The following is a 21,756-nucleotide window of genomic DNA, read 5'->3' on the forward strand; positions in this document are numbered from 1 at the left end:
AATTTGGATAGTGCCTGTATGTGGCAGTCCAAAAAAGTTTTCAAACCAGAGGAGCAGGTAGGTGGCCCTCCAGAAAAATGAAATAGATTGAGTGCCTGTATGTGGCAGTCCAAAAAAGTTTTCAAACCAGAGGAGCAGGTAGGTGGCCCTCCAGAAAAATTGAATAGATTGAGTGCCTGTATGTGGCAGTCCAAAAAACTTTTCAAACCAGAGGAGCAGGTAGGTGGCCCTCCAGTAAAATGGAATAGATTGAGTGCCTGTATGTGGCAGTCCAAAAAAGTTTTCAAACCAGAGGAGCAGGTAGGTGGCCCTCCAGAAAAATGGAATAGATTGAGTGCCTGTATGTAGCAGTCCAAAAAAGTTTTCAAACCAGAGGAGCAGGTAGGTGGCCCTCCAGAAAAATTGAATAGATTGAGTGCCTGTATGTGGCACTCCCAAAAATTGTTTAAAACAGAGGACCGGGTAGGTGGCCCTCCAGAAAAATTAAATGCATAAAGTACTATAGCTAGAGCCAGTGGGCCCTGTCAAAAAATAGCCAGTTTCCTCTGCTTTAGTGTACAAAGAGGAGGAGAAGGAGGAAAATGAGGAGGAGGAGGAGTGCATAAATTATTCAGGTTGAGCTTCCTTCACCTGGTGGAGATTGGAAATTATGAGAAATCCAGGCTTTATTCATCTTAATAAGCGTCAGCCTGTCAGCGCTGTCAGTCGACAGGCGTGTACGCTTATCGGTGATGATGCCACCAGCTGCACTGAAAACCCGCTCGGACAACACGCTAGCGGCAGGGCAGGCAAGAACCTCCAAGGCGTACAGCGCCAGTTCGTGCCACATGTCCAGCTTTGAAACCCAGTAGTTGTAGGGAGCTGTGTGATCATTTAGGACGATGGTATGGTCAGCTACGTACTCCCTCACCATCTTTCTGTAAAGATCAGCCCTACTCTGCCGAGACTGGGGACAGGTGACAGTGTCTTGCTGGGGTGACATAAAGCTGGCAAAAGCCTTGTAAAGCGTACCCTTGCCAGTGCTGGACAAGCTGCCTGCTCGCCTACTCTCCCTCGCTACTTGTCCCGCAGAACTACGCACTCTGCCGCTAGCGCTGTCAGAAGGGAAATAGTGTTTCAGCTTGTGTACCAGGGCCTGCTGGTATTCATGCATTCTCACACTCCTTTCCTCTCCAGGGATGAGAGTGGAAAGATTTTGCTTGTACCGTGGGTCCAGGAGAGTGAATACCCAGTAATCGGTGCTGGAATAAATTCTTTGAACGCGAGGGTCACGGGATAGGCAGCCTAGCATGAAATCTGCCATATGCGCCAGAGTACCAACACGTAAGAATTCACTCCCCTCACTGGCCTGACTGTCCATTTCCTCCTCCTCCAACTCCTCCAACTCCTCTGCTTCTGCCCATACACGCTGAACAGTGAAGGACTCAACAATGGTCCCCTCTTGTGTCTCACCAACATTCTCCTCCTCTTCCTCCTCATCCTCCTCCACCTCCACCTCCTCCGATATGCGCTGAGAAACAGACCTAAGGGTGCTTTGGCTATCAACAAGGGAATCTTCTTCCCCCGTCTCTTGTGACGAGCGCAAAGCTTCCGACTTCATGCTGATCAGAGAGTTTTTCAACAGGCCAAGCAGCGGGATGGTGAGGCTGATGATGGCGGCATTGCCACTGACCATCTGTGTTGACTCCTCAAAGTTACTCAGCACCTGACAGATATCAGACATCCACGTCCACTCCTCATTGTAGACTTGAGGAAGCTGACTGACCTGACTACCAGTTCTGGTGGAAGTTGACATCTGGCAGTCTACAATCGCTCTGCGCTGCTGGTAAACTCTGGATAACATGGTTAATGTTGAATTCCACCTCGTGGGCACGTCGCACAACAGTCGGTGAGCGGGCAGTTGGAGGCGGCGCTGCGCTGCCCTGAGAGTGGCAGCATCTGTGCTGGACTTCCTGAAATGCGCACAGATGCGGCGCACCTTCGTGAGCAAATCAGACAGATTGGGGTATGTCTTGAGGAAACGCTGAACTATCAGATTTAACACATGGGCCAGGCATGGCACATGTGTCAGTCTGCCGAGTTGCAGAGCCGCCACCAGGTTACGGCCGTTGTCACACACAACCATGCCTGGCTTCAGGTTCAGCGGTGCCAGCCACAGATCAGTCTGCGCCGTGATGCCCTGTAATAGCTCTTGGGCGGTGTGCCTTTTATCGCCTAGGCTCAGCAGTTTGAGCACCGCCTGCTGTTGCTTAGCGACGGCACTGCTGCTGTGCCTAGAGCTACCGACTGATGGCGGCATGCCCACGGATGGTAGTTCGGAGGAGGAGGTGGAGGAGGGGTGGGAGGAGGAGGAGGCATAGTAGGCCTGAAAGACCTGGACCGAGGTAGGCCCCGCAATCCTCGGCGTCGGCAGTATATGACCAGCCGCAGGGTCAGACTCGGTCCCAGCCTCCACCAAGTTAACCCAATGTGCCGTCAGCGATATATAGTGGCCCTGCCCGGCAGCACTCGTCCACGTGTCCGTGGTCAGGTGGACCTTGTCAGAAACGGCGTTGGTCAGGGCACGGATGATGTTGTCTGACACGTGCTGGTGCAGGGCTGGGACGGCACATCGGGAAAAGTAGTGGCGGCTGGGGACCGAATACCGAGGGGCGGCCGCCGCCATGAGGTTGCGAAAGGCCTCGGTCTCTACTAGCCTATAGGGCATCATCTCCAGGCTAAGCAATCTGGAGATGTGGACATTAAGGGCTTGGGCGTGCGGGTGGGTTGCACTATATTTACGTTTCCGCTCCAGCGTCTGGGGTATAGAGAGCTGAACGCTGGTGGATGCTGTGGAGGATCGTGGAGGCGACGATGGGGTTTTTGTGGCAGGGTCCTGGGCAGGGGGCTGACTATCAGCTGACACAGGGGAAGGAGCAGTGGTGTGCACGGCCGGAGGTGAACGGGCTTGGTGCCACTGAGTGGGGTGTTTAGCATTCATATGCCTGCGCATACTGGTGGTAGTTAAGCTAGTAGTGGTGGAACCCCTGCTGATCCTGGTTTGGCAAAGGTTGCACACCACAGTCCGTCGGTCATCCGGTGTTTCCTTAAAGAACCTCCAGACTTCTGAAAATCTAGCCCTCGCCGCGGGAGCCCTCGCCACGGGAGCTTCACTACGTGACACATTTGGCGCTGATGCACCTGCTCTGGCCCTGCCTCTCCGTCTGGCCCCACCACTGCCTCTTCCAACCTGTTCTGGTCGAGGACTCTCCTCCGTCTCAGAAGCACTGTGTTCACCCGGCCTCTCAACCCAGCTTGGGTCTGTCACCTCATCATCCTCCGATCCCTCAGTCTGCTCCCCCCTCGGACTTCCTGCCCTGACAACAACTTCACCACTGTCTGACAACCGTGTCTCCTCATCGTCGGACACCTCTTTACACACTTCTTTGTGACTGTGGGAAGGGTCCAGAAAACAGTTCCTCAGAGTATGCCAGTTCAAATGCCAAATTTTCCTGGGAGGGGGCAGACTGGGGGGGGAGGAGGCTGAGGTGCAGGAGCTGGAGGAGTGCCGATTTCGGTGACATGGGTGGACTGCGTGGAAGACTGACTGGTGGACAAATTGCTCGAAGCATTGTCGGCAATCCACGACATCACCTGTTCGCACTGTTCTGGCCTCAACAGTGCTCTACCACGAGTCCCAGTAACTTGAGACATGAACCTAGGGAGTGTAGCTCTGCGGCGTTCCCCTGCTCCCTCATCAGCAGGTGGTGTCTCACCCCGCCCAGGACCACGGCCTCTGACCCCTGCAGTAGTTGGACGCCCACGTCCCCGCCCTCGTCCTCTACCCCTAGCCCTCGGGTTAAACATTTTGAAAATGAAAGCTATAACTTTAATTTTTTTTTAACTTTTTTTTGTGTTTTTTTGTGTTTTTTAGGTTTTTTTTGTGTTTTTTAGTTTTTAAAACCAAACAATGCTATCCTATTGCTATGGCTATTTTCTAGCCAAGTATGAAAGCACACTGCTATGCCAGATGAGATGACGCTGAGTTATGAAAAAATAAACGAAAAATAAAAAGGAAATGGCAGACTGTGCCTAATTGAAATCCAACCCCTAATAAATTTTCCCACTTTGGTCTTTGCGATGGATATGTGCGTCACTAAGCGCTAAACACAGCGGTCGCAAGTCTCACTCCAAATTCCTGACAATTGGCTAGTAGATGCACTGCAGCAAGGACAGCCACCAGCAGATCAACCAGAAATAAAATATATATAACGCTATTGTAGGCGTAAGTAAGCCGTTTGGATTCTCCTTTGGCTATTTTCTAGCCAAGTATGAAAGCACACTGATGAGATGACGCTGAGTTATGAAAAAATAAACGTAAAATAAAAAGAAACTGCCAGACTGTGCCTAATTGAAATCCAACCCCTAATAAATTTTCCCACTTCGGTCTTTGCGATGGATATGTGCGTCACTAAGCGCTAAACACAGCGGTCGCAAGTCTCACTCCAAATTCCTGACAATTGGCTAGTATATGCACTGCAGCAAGGACAGCCACCAGCAGATCAACCAGAAATAAAATATATATAACGCTATTGTAGGCGTAAGTAAGCCGTTTGGATTCTCCTTTGGCTATTTTCTAGCCAAGTATGAAAGCACACTGATGAGATGACGCTGAGTTATGAAAAAATAAACGTAAAATAAAAAGAAACTGCCAGACTGTGCCTAATTGAAATCCAACCCCTAATAAATTTTCCCACTTCGGTCTTTGCGATGGATATGTGCGTCACTAAGCGCTAAACACAGCGGTCGCAAGTCTCACTCCAAATTCCTGACAATTGGCTAGTATATGCACTGCAGCAAGGACAGCCACCAGCAGATCAACCAGAAATAAAATATATATAACGCTATTGTAGGCGTAAGTAAGCCGTTTGGATTCTCCTTTGGCTATTTTCTAGCCAAGTATGAAAGCACACTGATGAGATGACGCTGAGTTATGAAAAAATAAACGTAAAATAAAAAGAAACTGCCAGACTGTGCCTAATTGAAATCAAACCCCTAATAAATTTTCCCACTTTGGTGTTTGAGGTGGATATGTGTGTCACTAAGAGCTAAACACAACGGTAGCAAGTCCCCCTGCAAATTCCTCACAATATGGTACTAGCTGCACTACTAGTGCCAGCAAGCCCAGCCACAAGCAAACAAAAAAAAAAAAGTATAACGTTATTGTAGCCCTAAGAAGGGCTGTTGGGTTCTTGTTGAATCACTCCTGCCTAACACTATTCTAATAGAACACCCTAACGCTTTCCCTGACCAGCAGCAGCTCTCTCCCTAGCGGCATCCAGACAGAGAATGATCCGAGCAGCGCGGGCAGCGGCTAGTCTATCCCAGGGTCACCTGATCTGGCCAGCCAACCACTGCTATCGACGTGTAAGGGTACCACGTCATGCTGGGTGGAGTGCAGAGTCTCCTGGCTTGTGATTGGCTCTGTTTCTGGCCGCCAAAAAGCAAAACGGCGGGAGCTGCCATTTTCTCGAGCGGGCGAAGTATTCGTCCGAGCAACGAGCAGTTTCGAGTACGCTAATGCTCGAACGAGCATCAAGCTCGGACGAGTATGTTCGCTCATCTCTAATCAGAACCTATTGTGTTTTACCCGATGTACGTCTATGCTGTTTGTTGTATAAAGAAAATTTGCTTTTACAAGACCTAGGAGCCTGCGCTGGAGTTTTCTTCTTTTTTCTTCACTGATCTCCCAATGGTTGTGTATCTCCACCATTAGCAGAGAGGTAGCCACATATATAAAAAGTTGCTCTCACTGAACCTCATTGTTGAAAGCCAATAGCCATGGATGGAAAACCTTTAATCTCTACACCTCACTTCTTTACCATATTTGGAAAAACATAAACAGACATTTTCATGTCTATTTAACAACCCAAAAATACAAAGGATCAATTTTACAGTTTATTCACTTCTATTTAAGTCCATTGTTGTAATAAATGGTCTGACAAGTTACATATTATATTTATGCAACAGCCAAAAGAAAAAAACATTTGATGGAGGTTGGGGGCCTTTTTTAAAATTTTCCTCCTAATGTTTGCTGTGTTGATGGCAAATGTCCCAAAGCTATAATAGACATGTTTCTTGATAATTGTGGCAGATCTCAGGCTGTCCTTTTACCTTACCCTTGCAACTGAAGAGCTAAAATGTATAATGGGGCAGATTTATCAAGCTGTCTGAAAGTCAGAATATTCCTAGTTGCCCATGGCAACCAATTACAGCTCAGCTTTCATTTTACCAGTGCCCATGAATAGTTTAAAGGGGAGCTGTGATTGTTTGCCATGGGCAACTAGAAATATTCTGACTTTCAGACAGCTTGATAAATCTGCCCCCATGTATTTCCTGTTTCCCCCACCTTCATAGTATCATAGTATCATAGTATATAAGGCTGGAAGGAGACGCAAGTCCATAAAGTCCAACCTTCAAGAATTAAATAAATGTTTTATCCCCATAACCCGTGATATTTTTTCTCTCCAGAAAGTCATCCAGGCCTCTCTTGAACATGTACATAGAGTCCGCCATAACAACCTCCTGCGGCAGAGAGTTCCATAGTCTCACTGCTCTTACAGTAAAGAACCTTTGTCTATGGTGATGGTAGAATCGCCTCTCCTCTAGGCGTAGAGGATGCCCCCTTGTCCTGGTCACAGGCCTAGGTATAAAAAGATCTTTGGAGAGATCCTTGTACTGTCCGTTCAGGTATTTGTACATTGTAATGAGGTCTCCCCTCAGTCGTCTTTTTTCTAAACTGAATAATCCCAAATTTTGTAATCTGTCATTGTATTCTAGTCCCCCCATTCCCCTAATAATCCTGGTTGCTCTCCTCTGCACCCGTTCCAGCTCTATTATATCCTTTTTATATACTGGTGCCCAAAACTGTACACAATATTCCATGTGTGGTCTGACCAGGGATTTGTATAAGGGCAGAACTATGTCTTTATCATGAGAATCTATTCCTCTCTTGATACATCCCATTATTTTATTTGCTTTAGCAGCAGCCGCCTGGCTCTGGTGACTAAAATTAAGTTTACCATCCACCAATACGCCCAAGTCCTTTTCAGCTTCAGTTTGACTAAGTAATTGACCGTTTAGAACATAATTATACTTTTTGTTTCCATGGCCCAAGTGCATAACTTTACATTTATCTACATTAAACCTCATCAACCATTTCTCTGACCATCCCTCAAGCTTCCACAAATCCCTCTGTAATGCTAAACTATCGACCTCAGTATTTATTACTTTACACAGCTTAGTATCATCTGCAAATATTGAAACTTGACTGTGTAAACCCACTACAAGGTCATTAATAAAAATATTAAAAAGAAGTGGCCCCAATACTGACCCCTGTGGCACTCCACTGGTAACATCAACCCAATCTGAGAATGTGCCGTTAATGACCACCCTCTGTTTTCTATCACTAAGCCAATTACTTACCCAGATACACAGATTTTCTCCTATTCCCAGCAGTCTCATTTTATATACCAACCTTTTATGTGGCACGGTGTCAAATGCCTTTGAGAAGTCCAGATAAACAACATCCACAGCGTCCCCCAGATCCAGTCTTGAACTTACCTCCTCGTAGAAACCAATCAGATTAGTCTGACAGGACCGATCTCTCATAAACCCATGCTGACGCTGGGTTATAAGGTTGTGCACAGTGAGATACTCCAGGATAGCATCTCTAATAAACCCCTCAAATATTTTCCCCACCACAGCAGTTAGACTTACGGGTCTGTAGTTTCCAGGATTGCTATTTGATCCTTTTTTGTATATTGGTACCACATTTGCTATGCGCCATTCCTGTGGAACATAACCAGTCCTCAGTGAATCTTCAAATATTAAAAATAACGGTCTGTCTATCACCGTACATAATTCATGCAGAACCCGGGGGTGTATGCCATCTGGCCCAGGTGATTTATCTATCTTAGTGGTTGCGAGGCGGCGCCGTACCTCTTCCTGGGTTAAACTGTTGACATTATAAAAAGAATTTACAATATTCCTCATTGTGTCTTCCACCAGGGGATTTTCCTGGGTAAAGACAGTTGAGAAGGCGACATTCAGTAGATTGGCCCTTTCCTCATCTCCTTCCACCATGACCCCCATGTTATTTCTAAGGGGACCCACGCTCTCTGTTTTTAGTTTCTTATTTATATACTTGAAAAATAATTTGGGATTATTTTTGCTCTCCCTGGCAATATTTCTCTCAGTCTCTATTTTTGCGGCCTTTATCTGCTTTTTACAGGATTTATTTTTCTCTCTATAATCCTGTAATGCCTCATCGCTACCTTCACGTTTTAGCACCTTAAACGCTTTATCTTTCTCGCTTATTGCTTTCCTTACAAGACTAGTTAGCCACATAGGCTTTTTCTTGTTCCTTTTATGCTTTTTCCCATAAGGTATGTGTTTCTCACAGGACTTTTTCAGAATATATGAGAAAAAGTCCCATTTTTGGGGGGGGCTTTTGTCCTTGAGAGCATTATCCCAGTCTATGCCTTTAAGGTCTTCCCTTAGTTGATGAAAATTTGCCCTCCTGAAGTTTAGAGTGTTGGTTGCCCCTTCACTAACATGCTTAGTAAAGCGTAATACAAAATCAATGATATTATGATCACTATTCCCCAGGTTCCCCCCAACCTGTAGTTTTGATACCCTATCAGGTCTGTTGGTAAGGATAAGGTCCAGCAGTGCCCCCCCTCTTGTTGGCTCCAGGACTAGTTGCGACAGGTAATTGTCTTTTGTTGTTGACAAGAACCTGCTACCTTTGAAGGACCTGCAGGTTTCTGCCCCCCAGTCAATATCTGGGTAATTGAAGTCCCCCATGATAAGTACTTCACCATGCTTTGAAGCCGCATCCATTTCACTTATCAGCATTTCCTCTGCTGCCTCCATTATATTTGGAGCCTTATAACACACCCCTAGTAATATTTTATTATTCTTTTTCCCTCCTCTTATCTCCACCCATAGGGACTCCACATTTGCGTTACTGATGTCATCTCGCAGGACGGGCTTGAGGCAAGAATTCACATATAAACAAACCCCTCCCCCTTTTTTATTTAACCAATCCTTTCTAAAAAGACTATAACCATCTATAGTAACAGCCCAGTCATAGCTACTGTCCAGCCATGTCTCGCTGATACCCACTATATCATATTTCCGTTCCAACATCAAGAGTTCCAGTTCCTCCATTTTGTTGGTGAGGCTTCTGGCATTTGTGTACATACACTTTATATGGTTTTCCCTGTCCGTATTCCTTTTGTCCTTATTCCCCAATCTCATTCCAGCCCCCCTTCCTCCCCCATGGACTATGACTCTTCCCAGCTCTCTATGTACACCGTCTATTTGCCCTGCACAAGTGTAATTGCCCTCCCCCCAGGTCTCTAGTTTAAACACTCCTCCAACCTTCTAGCCATTTTTTCCCCTAAAACAGCGGCCCCCTCCCCATTGAGGTGCAGCCCATCCCTACTGTAGAGCCTGTAGCCCACAGAAAAGTCAGCCCAGTTCTCCATGAACCCAAAACCCTCCTTCCTACACCAACTTTTGAGCCACTTATTTACCTCCTTGATCTCCCGCTGCCTTTCTGGTGTGGCACGTGGTACAGGCAGTATTTCGGAGAAAATTACCTTTGAGGTCCTTGCCCTGAGCTTATGGCCTAAATCTCTGAAATCTTTTTTAAGGACCTTCCACCTACCTGTTACTTTGTCATTAGTGCCAATGTGGACCATGACCGCTGGTTCCTCACCAGCCCCTCCAAGTAATCCGTCAACCCGATCCGCAACATGCCGAACCCGAGCACCCGGCAAACAACACACTGTTCGGTATGCACGGTCTTTGTGACAGATTGCCCTGTGTGTTCCCCTAATAATGGAATCTCCCACTACCAGCACCTGTCTGACCTTGCCTGTGCTCCCATTACCCTTCTTACTGGAGCAGACAGTCCCCTGGTTACTAGCGGCCACGTCTTTCTGCAACATTGCTACCCCAGAGCTGATATCCCCCTCATCCGCCAGCCTGGCAAACTTATTGGGGTGCACCAGATCAGGACTAGACTCCCTACAACTCTTCCCTCTACCCCGCCTTCTACATGTTACCCAACTAGCTGCCCCCTCACTCTGCACCTCCATACTTCCCTCCCCACAACCATCTTCCCCAGAGAGTTTGTGCTCCAGGAGCAGCAAACTTCGTTCCATATTATCAATTGCCCGCAGCCTTGAAACTTGCTCATTTAGATCCAGAATCTGGGCTTCCAGATGAGCAATTTTCACACACCCCACACAGCAGTATTCCCCCTCGAACGGCTGTTCAAGGAAAGCATACATGGCACAGGATGTACACCGTGTAGCAATGCCACTTATGGAGTCCATTATTCTAATGGGGATTACAATAGAAATATGCACAGAAAGAAGAATTTACAGTCAAACACAAAACACAGCAGTTACCTGCTAAAGCCCCTCAAACTTAAGTCCCTTAAACGTAAGTCACACTTAAGACACTGCACACACTTCGGATCAATGCACACTCTCCACCAAGCTCACACACTCGCTTTGCTAATGCTTTTTTTAAAGTTATCTGCCACAAAAATCTGCAGAGCTCACTGCACAAGATCTGGCTGCAAACCACCAAACAAACTGACCACAGAAGTATATAAAGGATGCTAATTAGATAGCCACACCCCACTATTAATTAGGCAGCACCTGTGACTATACTGTCTAGATAAGCAAGGTGAATGCCTCCCTATACCCCCACACAATATACAGATTATGCAAGTAAAGTACCTTCAGATCTACTTGGTAGCAATAAAAATCACACAATGAATATCAGGAAATAAAAATGTAGATGCACTTATCTATCTGTTACTGGATAAAAAAGTACTCCTTCCCTTAAACCTAAGTCACACTTATGACACTGCACACACTTGGGATCAGTGCACACTCGCTGCCAAGCTCACACACTCGCTTTGCTAATGCTTTTTTTAAAGTTATCGGCCACAAAAATCTGCAGAGCTCACTGCACAAGATCTGGCTGCAAACCACCAAACAAACTGACCACAGAAGTATATAAAGGCTGCTAATTAGATAGCCACACCCCACTATTAATTAGGCAGCACCTGTGACTATACTGTCTAGATAAGCAAGGTGAATGCCTCCCTATACCCCCCACACAATATAAAGATTATGCAAGTAAAATACCTTCAGATCTACTTGGTAGCAATAAAAATCACACAATGAATATCAGGAAATAAAAATGTAGATGCACTTATCTATCTGTTACTGGATAAAAAAGTACTCCTTCCCTTAAACCTAAGTCACACTTAAGACACTGCACACACTTGGGATCAGTGCACACTCGCCGCCAAGCTCATACACTCGCTTTGCTAATGCTTTTTTTAAAGTTATCTGCCACAAAAATCTGCAGAGCTCACTGCACAAGATCTTGGTACACTCTATGATGTCTAGAAGCTTACGTTGTAAGATGGTAAAATTATTGAATAGTTTTGATTATAGGAAGTCAATTTATTACATGTATATGGGAAACCATTATGACTTATGAGGATAAATGAATCATACAATCTATGTCTCATGCCTCATCACATGTCACTAGAAATCTACATTCACTGTCAAGGGAAGGTGCACACAAACATATTTTGGTACAGTATAGATTTCGTTTTAGCCTCTAAACAAACATTTGTCTCATGTCCCTTGAATCACACAATATTTAGAAGCAAAGACCCATAGCATTATATATCCATTATTCCTTTTCCTATTGGAATCACAGTCTACCGCATGTCCTTGTGAGCTGTAATAATACATTGACATTGGAATACTTTAGGAACTTCAATCGCCAGGAAGAATTCATTCAATACAGGAAGTCCCCGGGTTACATACAAGATAGGTTCTGTAGGTTTGTTCTTAAGTTGAGTTTGTATGTAAGTCGGAACCGTATACTTTATTATTGTAATCCCAGTCAAAATTTTTTTGATCTCTCTGACAGTTGGATTTTTAAAAAGTTGGGTTGTCATAAGAACCAGGATAAACAATAAATCTTAATTACAGGCACCATTGATAACTCAAAAACACAGTTGTTCGTGGTGCACAGATTGCCCCTTAAGGAGCTACTCACGGTATAAGACCGGTCCACACAGTCTTTGAAAAAGTCCACAGAAATAGAGAAAATAATTTCACTATGACCGGAGCTCCCAATATTCTTCTTCTCCCTCTTATTCTATCTTAAAACATCGATGAACAGCACCAATCTTCAATTTCTCCTGCTGAAAGTATGTCACCATTCAGACTAGCACCATCGCACTCTCATCATCCTCCTTTAATTATATTGTAGCTGGAAGAAAATATGTAGGCAGATGGTGTGGTGCATTGCAATAAAGATAAAATTTATTTCAATACATCATACTCACAAAAATCCATTAAAAATGCGTATATCACAAATTCACATAACGGGGCGCTGGCTTTCTATCCGCCCGACCCAGGGTTTCGCCGGCAAGGCTTCTTCCGGGTCGTTGCTGTATGATGCATTGAAATAAATTTTATCTTTATTGGAACGCACCACACCATCTGCCTACATATTTTATTCCAGCTACAATATAATTAAAGGAGGAGAATGAGAGTGCGATGGTGCTAGTCTGAACTTTCAGACTTTCAGCAGGAGAAACTGAAGATTGGTGCTGTTCATCAATGTTTTAAGATAGAATAAGAGGGAGAAGAAGAATTTATGGAGCTCCGGTCATAGTGAAAATATTTTCTCTATTTCTGTGGACCATTGATAACTGTTAAAGCTGTTTATTGTACCCCAGGGCTAAAGTACAGTAAATTACCAAAATCCAGAGGTCCGTTTGTAACTAGGGGTCGCATGTAAGTCAGGTGTTCTTATGTAGGGGACCGCCTTGTACAGTAGATTTTTGTAATGTAATGCATAAGAAATAAGAAATAAACAGATTTCTTTGAATTTCTGGTAATAACATTTTCTAAAAAGTTACTGACTTTTCCTTTTTTTTTTCATATTACAACATATAGGGAATATTGTTATAGGGAATATTGTTGTTTAGGTACTTACCGTAAGTTTAGGTTGTTGTTTTTCCACTTAGTAAATCTGGTTAGTAAATCTGGAATCTATTGCTGTTCATGTGTTTATAGAAGCCAGTTAAGCCATGGATATTCTTTCCGCACTGCTGCCTGGTCTCTGAATCAGTGCTTTATGTCTACAAGTGTGTACACAGCCGGTTGGGAAGGCTATCTCACACCTACTCTTACTAACACCAAATTAATAACATTAATGCTATTCAGGTATTGCACAACCCTGCGACTGGAATGACATACTACGTATCAGAGATCCACCTCTTCCCATGGATACAGAGGAGGACAAGAGAGTCATGTATCAACTTTCATGACAGGTGAATTCATATTATATAAGGATTTGCTTTTCTCAAAAGTATTTGATTATTCATGAAAATGGAAATGGATTCCTATTAATAAATGGAGGTAATAAATTTCTTGTATGTATTTGGTAAATGTGCTTTCTGGTTTATACTAAGATGTTCCCAATTTTTCTAACATCAGTATGAATATTAAACTTAAGTTCAGAGGCACATTGGGACTCCTAATATCATAGTGATATATAGTGATAATCCAAACTGTAATCATATACTTTAGCATTGCTAGATTTACAATAACCCAGAAAAAAGTTAACATACAGGCAGTCCCCGGGTTAGGTACAAGATAGGTTCTGTAGGTTTGTTCTTAAGTTGAATTTGTATGTAATTTATAATTGTAACCCTAGCCAAAAATGTTTTGGTCTCTGTGACAATTGGATTTTAAAAATGTTGGATTGTCAAAAGAATCAGTATTAACAATAAAGCTTCATTACAGACACCTTTGATCACTGTTACAGCTGATTATTGTAGCCTGGGACTAAAGTACAGTAAATTACCAACATCCAGAGGTCTGTTTGTAAGTCGGGTGTTCTGAAGTAGGGGACCGCCTGTATTATTTATGTTGCATGGTAAATGTGATACTGTTGTTTACTCTATTCCCCTAAAATGTTATTGAATTATCTTCCCCCAAAAATAGTTACACATGTAAATTACCCTGCAAAAAACAAGACCTTAGTGAAAGTTAGTACTTTCTAAGTACTAATAGGTTCAAACTGTCCTTAAGAAGTTCAGATTACTTCAGATCGATGTGACTATACATTGGAGCTGTGCAGATTTTTAGCTTACAATAAAAACAATACAGTAGTTTCCTAAAAACAATTCTAATCCTAAATTTATAAACACAGAAAGCCCTGTGTTTGTCTACAATATTCTACATGACTGAAGTCACAGTCATGAGGTCCTCGATTTCTATATAAGTAACTCATTTTATGATACCTCATGGTATTCCTAATAACATTGAACCACATTACTTATGGTTTTTGAGCAAAGTCACAACAGAACTGTCCGGCACAAATCAGTTAAATATATTATTACTTATTTCCTTAAAAATAACAGATTCTTGTGCCTCATTTGAAACTGGTGGGGAGAATTTTAAGACTAGCATTTAAAAACCCAGTCTTAATGAATTCCCCCAAATGTGCGCCAGTGGAGGGAATTTTTGGCAAATATTGTGAACTTATTTATGGCAAAATTTATTCTATCTACCTAAAAGGACATTACTGCAATAAATGTGAAAATTATTTCCAGAGAATACCACAATTGTGTACTCCAGGATGTCTGCAGAATGAGTGAGAACAAAACCTTTTATAGAGTTTTGGGTAGGAGCATCTATACTGCAATTTTTTTGCCTTACTGAACCTTGAATAACTGTTGAATCATCCTAAAAAAAAGGATCAGGACATCAGACAGTAGCTGATGCTTTTCTCAAATTTCTGAGATTGCTCAATAAGAAAGAGTACACATCAAAGTATCCCAAAATAAAATGTTTTGTTTCTAGTAAACTTGATGAGGGATCAGATCAAACAATTAGATGTATTTTTTTGATGATAGTCACATGACTTGGGCTGTCAGGGAGATTAGTAAATCTTTGTTTACTAATAATATACAGTAATGCAAATATGGAAAGTGCAAGCAGGACCAAAAACTATGTGAGATTAAAAGTTAGTATACTCTTATGTGGTGTTTTATATGCATTTGCAGTGCTTTTTACTGCTTACAATTTTAACACTCATCTGATGTGATTATACACCTTAATGTTACTTTCATACCTGTTGCTACTGCTGCTCACCCCTCCCCTCTCCATAGCAAAGCATGGTGCCCGGCCTTAAATGTGGGGAAAGATAGAGAATGCTCTATGTTTCCCCCTTGCACGGTACGGTGCCAATACCATACGGTGTCAGGCACCTATTGCCGTCTATGTACTTACGGCCGTACATACGTCCCCACACGGCAAGTGTGAAAGGGGCCTTTGGCAATACCATTTTATGGTTAAGATTACTATCAACTGTACCTGACAATATTCCATTATAATAAAGGGTTGTGGGGATTCAGTTCACTGGGTTAGGCGCACCTTTTCAGTCCTCAGACTTCCCCACAAAGTAAGACATAGCTCTGGTTATGATCTCCACTTTCTTCCACTCAGCTACACACACAGGTAGGTACCACCCCCGTCCCTTCACCGGACACAGCTTGCTTTACATAGGTCTTGTAAGCCCTGGACTGGAACGTGTGAGCAGCCATCCCACCCGACACATTGACTGCACCAGAAAAACCTGTTCCAAATAAGTTGTATTGCAGCTATACTAAAACAAATGTTTTTTACTTCACTCAGTGACATGTATCTACCATCCAGGATGACATCTTGTGCCTTCCTACGGGTTATAAAAGGGAGCACCCCTCAGTGTTCAGTTATTGAGATGAGTCTGAAAAACAGCAGCTACAACAGCAGGAGTTATCTACCACATCCCCCTTATAACAACAGTAACCAGCTCACAGAAAGTTTCTATCGCCACCTTCACAGGGTGATATAGTAAGTAACCACAAGACTAGTTTTACTGGTTGAATACCGTACAGTATTAGAGAACAGACACGTGCACCATCTGCAGCGGTGTGAAGGATGTACTGTACTACTTCATACTTCATAATACTTCATCCTATTCTTCCACTATACAGGGTTGTTAAGAAAAAAACATTGTAGGTGCACATGTGCCTTTGTGGAGATAAATACATGTGATTTGCCAATAATTGGCAGGCAAGTAGTGACAGTTTCTATGCACTTACCACCACTGGGAGCCAAAGGGAAAAATGGATGGATTAATCTGGTGCATTATGCGGATGGTACTACTTAGCACCTCTTATTAGTTGCTCTATTTTATCATCAGTCATGTTCTTTCGTTTTTTGAAGACAAACCCCTTTTTGGAGGAGTTGGAAAAAGCCTAAAATGTCTAATTCCTTCGGTAAATGTGGCAAAAGGCATTTCAGGTGCAAATTTTGCAAACTGATATATCTCCACCAATGTCTTACACCAAAAACTGCAGCAAAATGTATGCACATTTGCATAATTTTGTCTCACAGACTTTCACTTTATGGCCATACTGGAATTTCAGAGTGCAGGTCCTTTTGTTCAATAGTCCAGGTTAAAGTGTCTTAAATTTTCTTCAACTCTAGTTAATAATGGCGCAAGGCATTTAATAAAATTTTTAAATGCAAATTAAGACAAAATTCTGTGGTAAACAGATTGATAAATCTGTTCCACTGTTTATGGCAAACCTTAGACTGCAGACATGCAGCAATGTGTATTATAGATTGTCACGTTAACATGTGTGGCCCAACAATGGGGATCAAGACTTTTCCAGCAAGGTTCATTTCTGTATATGTATGTCATGAGTGCGCAACTTTTGGCTTTGGTCTTTAAAGTACAGGAAGATGTAGCTCCAAAGCTATTGTTTCACTATTTTGTTAGCCTTACAACTTCCCGCATTCAAAAAGTCTTAACTAGTGCCCCCTAGCAGACCCAAAGTTCTGCACCAATCGAGGGTGTCACTGGTGGGGTCCAAGTTCGGTATCAGTATCTAGATCCAAACAAGACTTTAAAATTCAAGTTTGGTTTTCACAGGTGCACTCATCACTAGTCATGACTTTTTCACTTTTCCATTGATGGAGGTGTGAGGAAGACAAATTGTACTTCGGAGTGTCAGCCTTTAATCATCCAGGAAATGTACTGGAAAATTGTACAAAAACTTCCAAATGCAGTGAAATTGCAAAAAATACCTAGTGGGTTTTGTCTTTCCACTAGGGTCTACATGGCACGTTCATTTTATTCTTTTGGCGAGTAGCAGCATGTAGATACCGACTTTTTAGTTTTATATTTTAGAAATATGGGGGATAATAAAAAGGTATTAAATGACTTTTTGATAATTTGTAAACAATTACAGTCAGTATTTATAGTACTGAGCAGACAATGGCAGAAGCAACATACAAGTGATGATTGAGTGTCTTCAGGTGGAGACATTCATGACAAATGTGCCTCCTTGCAGCACTTCTTCATCCTATGCCCCTAAAGATACCAAAGCCAGTTATATAGTGTCCCCTGGATAACAGCACTGTGCTCCTAAATCATATATACTCCTCACAACACAAGTGACCATGCTGTACCCCCCACATATATACATTATTTTTTATATTTAGCCCCATTAATAAGTTATACAGAATCCCCTGAATAAAAATATATACTGTCTCTAATAAATTAATGTGTATATATAGATCACCCTTAATTCATTATAATATGTACAGTTCTGCTGACTGAATTAGAATAAATTTACCGCAATTAAACAATTAGAAACAATTTAACCGCAATGTATTATGTTATATAGTGTAAATGATTTCTCAGTCTCAGGGAAGCAGTGCGTGCAGGAAGCCTGCTATGCTGCTATCATAATTAATTGTGCCAGTATTATTTCAGTTACTACAGTAAGGATTATTTCAGTTACTACAACTTTAGTACTTGAATGACCTCTTCTGGCTCAACTGAATACATAAACAATGAATTGCAGCATTACGTAACGGGGTCCTGTCTGGGCCCCTCACAATGGAAGTATTAGTGTAGACTAGAGATGAGCGAGCACTAAAATTCTCGGGTACTCGTTATTCGAGACGAACTTTTCCCGATGCTCGAGTGCTCGTTTCGAGTAACGAGCCCCATTGAAGTCAATGGGAGACTCGAGCATTTTTCAAGGGGACCAAGGCTCTGCACAGGGAAGCTTGGCCAAGCACCTGGGAACCTCAGAAAAGGATGGAAACACCATGGAAATGGACAGGAAACAGCAGGGGCAGCATGCATGGATGCCTCTGAGGCTGCTTAATCGCACCATTATGCCAAAATTATGGGCAACAGCATGGCCATGACAGAGTGACAGAATGAAGCTAGATAGCATCTAAAACATCCAATAATTGACCCTGACACTATAGGGGATGGCATGCAGAGGCAGCGGCAGCAGCGGCAGGCTAGAGAGTGGCATGGCGACATACCCTAAATGGACTCAGGCTTCAAACCAATGGGTGGCAGAGAGGAACCAAAGGAGGTGAGCAAGAAGCGCTCAAATAATATCGGTACATGATAAAAGTTTGCCAGTATATTTTGTGGATTACACAGCAGGGTGGCGACAAAGTTAACATGGAAGCCATGAAAACAACCCAAAATTCTGCCTGACACAGCTCGTTTGATAAGGGGACCATGTATGGAGGCAGTGAACTAGTAGTAGATTAAAGGTGCTGCAGTTAAAACTATGTTAGTTGGATCTTGGCATGGAGCTGGCGCTCCGCTGCCAGGCGAGCTTTCGCCAATCCAAGCCCCTGTCTCTAGGCTACTCCCCAAACAGCACTTCTAAGAACCTTTTGTATAAGATCAAGTGTAGTAGCGTTCTTATAAGTTTGGGATATGGCGAGTGAGGGGAATGTAAACAGATGTGCAAGAAGCGCTGAAATAATATCGGTAAATGATAAAAGTTTGCCAGTATATTTTGTGGATTACACAGCAGGGGGGCGACAAAGTTAACAAGTTTGATGTGGAATGCCCTGTAATAGCTCTTGGGCGGTGTGCCTTTTATTGCCTAGGCTCAGCAGTTTGAGCACCGCCTGCTGTCGCTTAGCGACGGCACTGCTGCTGTGCCTAGAGCTACCGACTGATGGCGCCATGGCCACGGATGGTAATTCGGAGGAGGAGGAGGTGGAGGAGGGGTGGGAGGAGGAGGAGGTATAGTAGGCCTTTGAGACCTGGACCGAGGTAGGCCCCGCAATCCTCTGCGTCGGCAGTATATGACCAGCCCGAGGGTCAGACTCGGTCCCAGCGTGCACCAAGTTAAGTGTAGTAGCGTTCTTATAAGTTTGGGATATGGCGGGTGAGGGGAATGTAAACAGATGCGCAAGAAGCGCTGAAATAATATCCCTAAATGGTAAAAGTTTGCCAGTATATTTTGTGGATAACACAGCAGGGTGGCGACAAAGTTAACAACTTTGATGTGGAATCCATGAAAACAACCCAAATTTCTGCCTGACACACCTCGTTTGATAAGGGGACGATGTATGGAGGCAGCTATATGGACGACTTTTGGAGGTAGCAATGGAGACAACGTGTGGAGGCTGCTATGGAGACAATTTAATTTGGATAGTGCCTGTATGTGGCAGTCCAAAAAAGTTTTCAAACCAGAGGTGCAGGTAGGTGGCCCTCCAGAAAAATGAAATAGACTGAGTGCCTGTATGTGGCAGTCCAAAAAAGTTTTCAAACCAGAGGAGCAGGTAGGTGGCCCTCCAGAAAAATGAAATAGATTGAGTGCCTGTATGTGGCAGTCCAAAAAAGTTTTCAAACCAGAGGAGCAGGTAGGTGGCCCTCCAGAAAAATGAAATAGATTGAGTGCCTGTATGTGGCAGTCCAAAAAAGTTTTCAAACCAGAGGAGCAGGTAGGTGGCCCTCCAGAAAAATGAAATAGATTGAGTGCCTGTATGTGGCAGTCCAAAAAAGTTTTCAAACCAGAGGAGCAGGTAGGTGGCCCTCCAGAAAAATGAAATAGATTGAGTGCCTGTATGTGGCAGTCCAAAAAAGTTTTCAAACCAGAGGAGCAGGTAGGTGGCCCTCCAGAAAAATTTAATAGATTGAGTGCCTGTATGTGGCACTCCCACAAATTGTTTAAAACAGAGGACCGGGTAGGTGGCCCTCCAGAAAAATTAAATGCATAAAGTACTATAGCTAGAGCCAGTGGGCCCTGTCAAAAAATAGCCAGTTTCCTCTGCTTTAGTGTACAAAGAGGAGGAGAAGGAGGAAAATGAGGAGGAGGAGGAGTGGATAAATTATTCAGGTTGAGCTTCCTTCACCTGGTGGAGATTGGAAATTATGAGAAATCCAGGCTTTATTCATCTTAATAAGCGTCAGCCTGTCAGCGCTGTCAGTCGACAGGCGTGTACGCTTATCGGTGATGATGCCACCAGCTGCACTGAAAACCCGCTCGGACAAGACGCTAGCGGCAGGGCAGGCAAGAACCTCCATGGCGTACAGCGCCAGTTCGTGCCACATGTCCAGCTTTGAATCCCAGTAGTTGTAGGGAGCTGTGTGATCATTTAGGACGATGGTATGGTCAGCTACGTACTCCCTCACCATCTTTCTGTAAAGATCAGCCCTTCTCTGCCGAGACTGGGGACAGGTGACAGTGTCTTGCTGGGGTGACATAAAGCTGGCAAAAGCCTTGTAAAGCGTACCCTTGCCAGTGCTGGACAAGCTGCCTGCTCGCCTACTCTCCCTCGCTACTTGTCCCTCAGAACTACGCACTCTGCCGCTAGCGCTGTCAGAAGGGAAATAGTGTTTCAGCTTGTGCACCAGGGCCTGCTGGTATTCATGCATTCTCACACTCCTTTCCTCTCCAGGGATGAGAGTGGAAAGATTTTGCTTGTACCGTGGGTCCAGGAGAGTGAATACCCAGTAATCGGTGCTGGAATAAATTCTTTGAACGCGAGGGTCACGGGATAGGCAGCCTAGCATGAAATCTGCCATATGCGCCAGAGTACCAACGCGTAAGAATTCACTCCCCTCACTGGCCTGACTGTCCATTTCCTCCTCCTCCAACTCCTCCAACTCCTCTTCTTCTGCCCATACACGCTGAACAGTGAAGGACTCAACAATGGTCCCCTCTTGTGTCTCGCCAACATTCTCCTCCTCTTCCTCCTCATCCTCCTCCACCTCCTCCGATATGCGCTGAGAAACAGACCTAAGGGTGCTTTGGCTATCAACAAGGGAATCTTCTTCCCCCGTCTCTTGTGACGAGCGCAAAGCTTCCGACTTCATGCTGATCAGAGAGTTTTTCAACAGGCCAAGCAGCGGGATGGTGAGGCTGATGATGGCGGCATCGCCACTGACCATCTGTGTTGACTCCTCGAAGTTACTCAGCACCTGACAGATATCAGACATCCACGTCCACTCCTCATTGTAGACTTGAGGAAGCTGACTGACCTGACTACCAGTTCTGGTGGAAGTTGACATCTGGCAGTCTACAATCGCTCTGCGCTGCTGGTAAACTCTGGATAACATGGTTAATGTTGAATTCCACCTCGTGGGCACGTCGCACAACAGTCGGTGAGCGGGCAGTTGGAGGCGGCGCTGCGCTGCCCTGAGAGTGGCAGCATCTGTGCTGGACTTCCTGAAATGCGCACAGATGCGGCGCACCTTCGTGAGCAAATCAGACAGATTGGGGTATGTCTTGAGGAAACGCTGAACTATCAGATTTAACACATGGGCCAGGCA

The 21,756-nt window shown here is 44.1% G+C and overlaps 1 protein-coding gene across 1 annotated transcript in view; it reads right to left on the bottom strand.

The window, feature by feature from the left end:
• The window catches only part of LOC140127373 (proto-oncogene Mas-like), a 45,642-nt gene extending 32,355 nt beyond the window's left edge, over positions 1 to 13,287 (bottom strand). Inside the window, exon 1 of the mRNA XM_072147988.1 lies at positions 13,093 to 13,287. The gene's annotated coding sequence lies outside the window, so the exon portion shown is untranslated. The remainder of the gene's footprint in view (positions 1 to 13,092) is intronic.
• Between the last annotated feature and the right edge of the window lie 8,469 nt (positions 13,288 to 21,756).

Source organism: Engystomops pustulosus, chromosome 4 (genome assembly GCF_040894005.1).
Source record: "Engystomops pustulosus chromosome 4, aEngPut4.maternal, whole genome shotgun sequence".
Classification (NCBI taxonomy): Eukaryota; Metazoa; Chordata; class Amphibia; order Anura; family Leptodactylidae; genus Engystomops; species Engystomops pustulosus.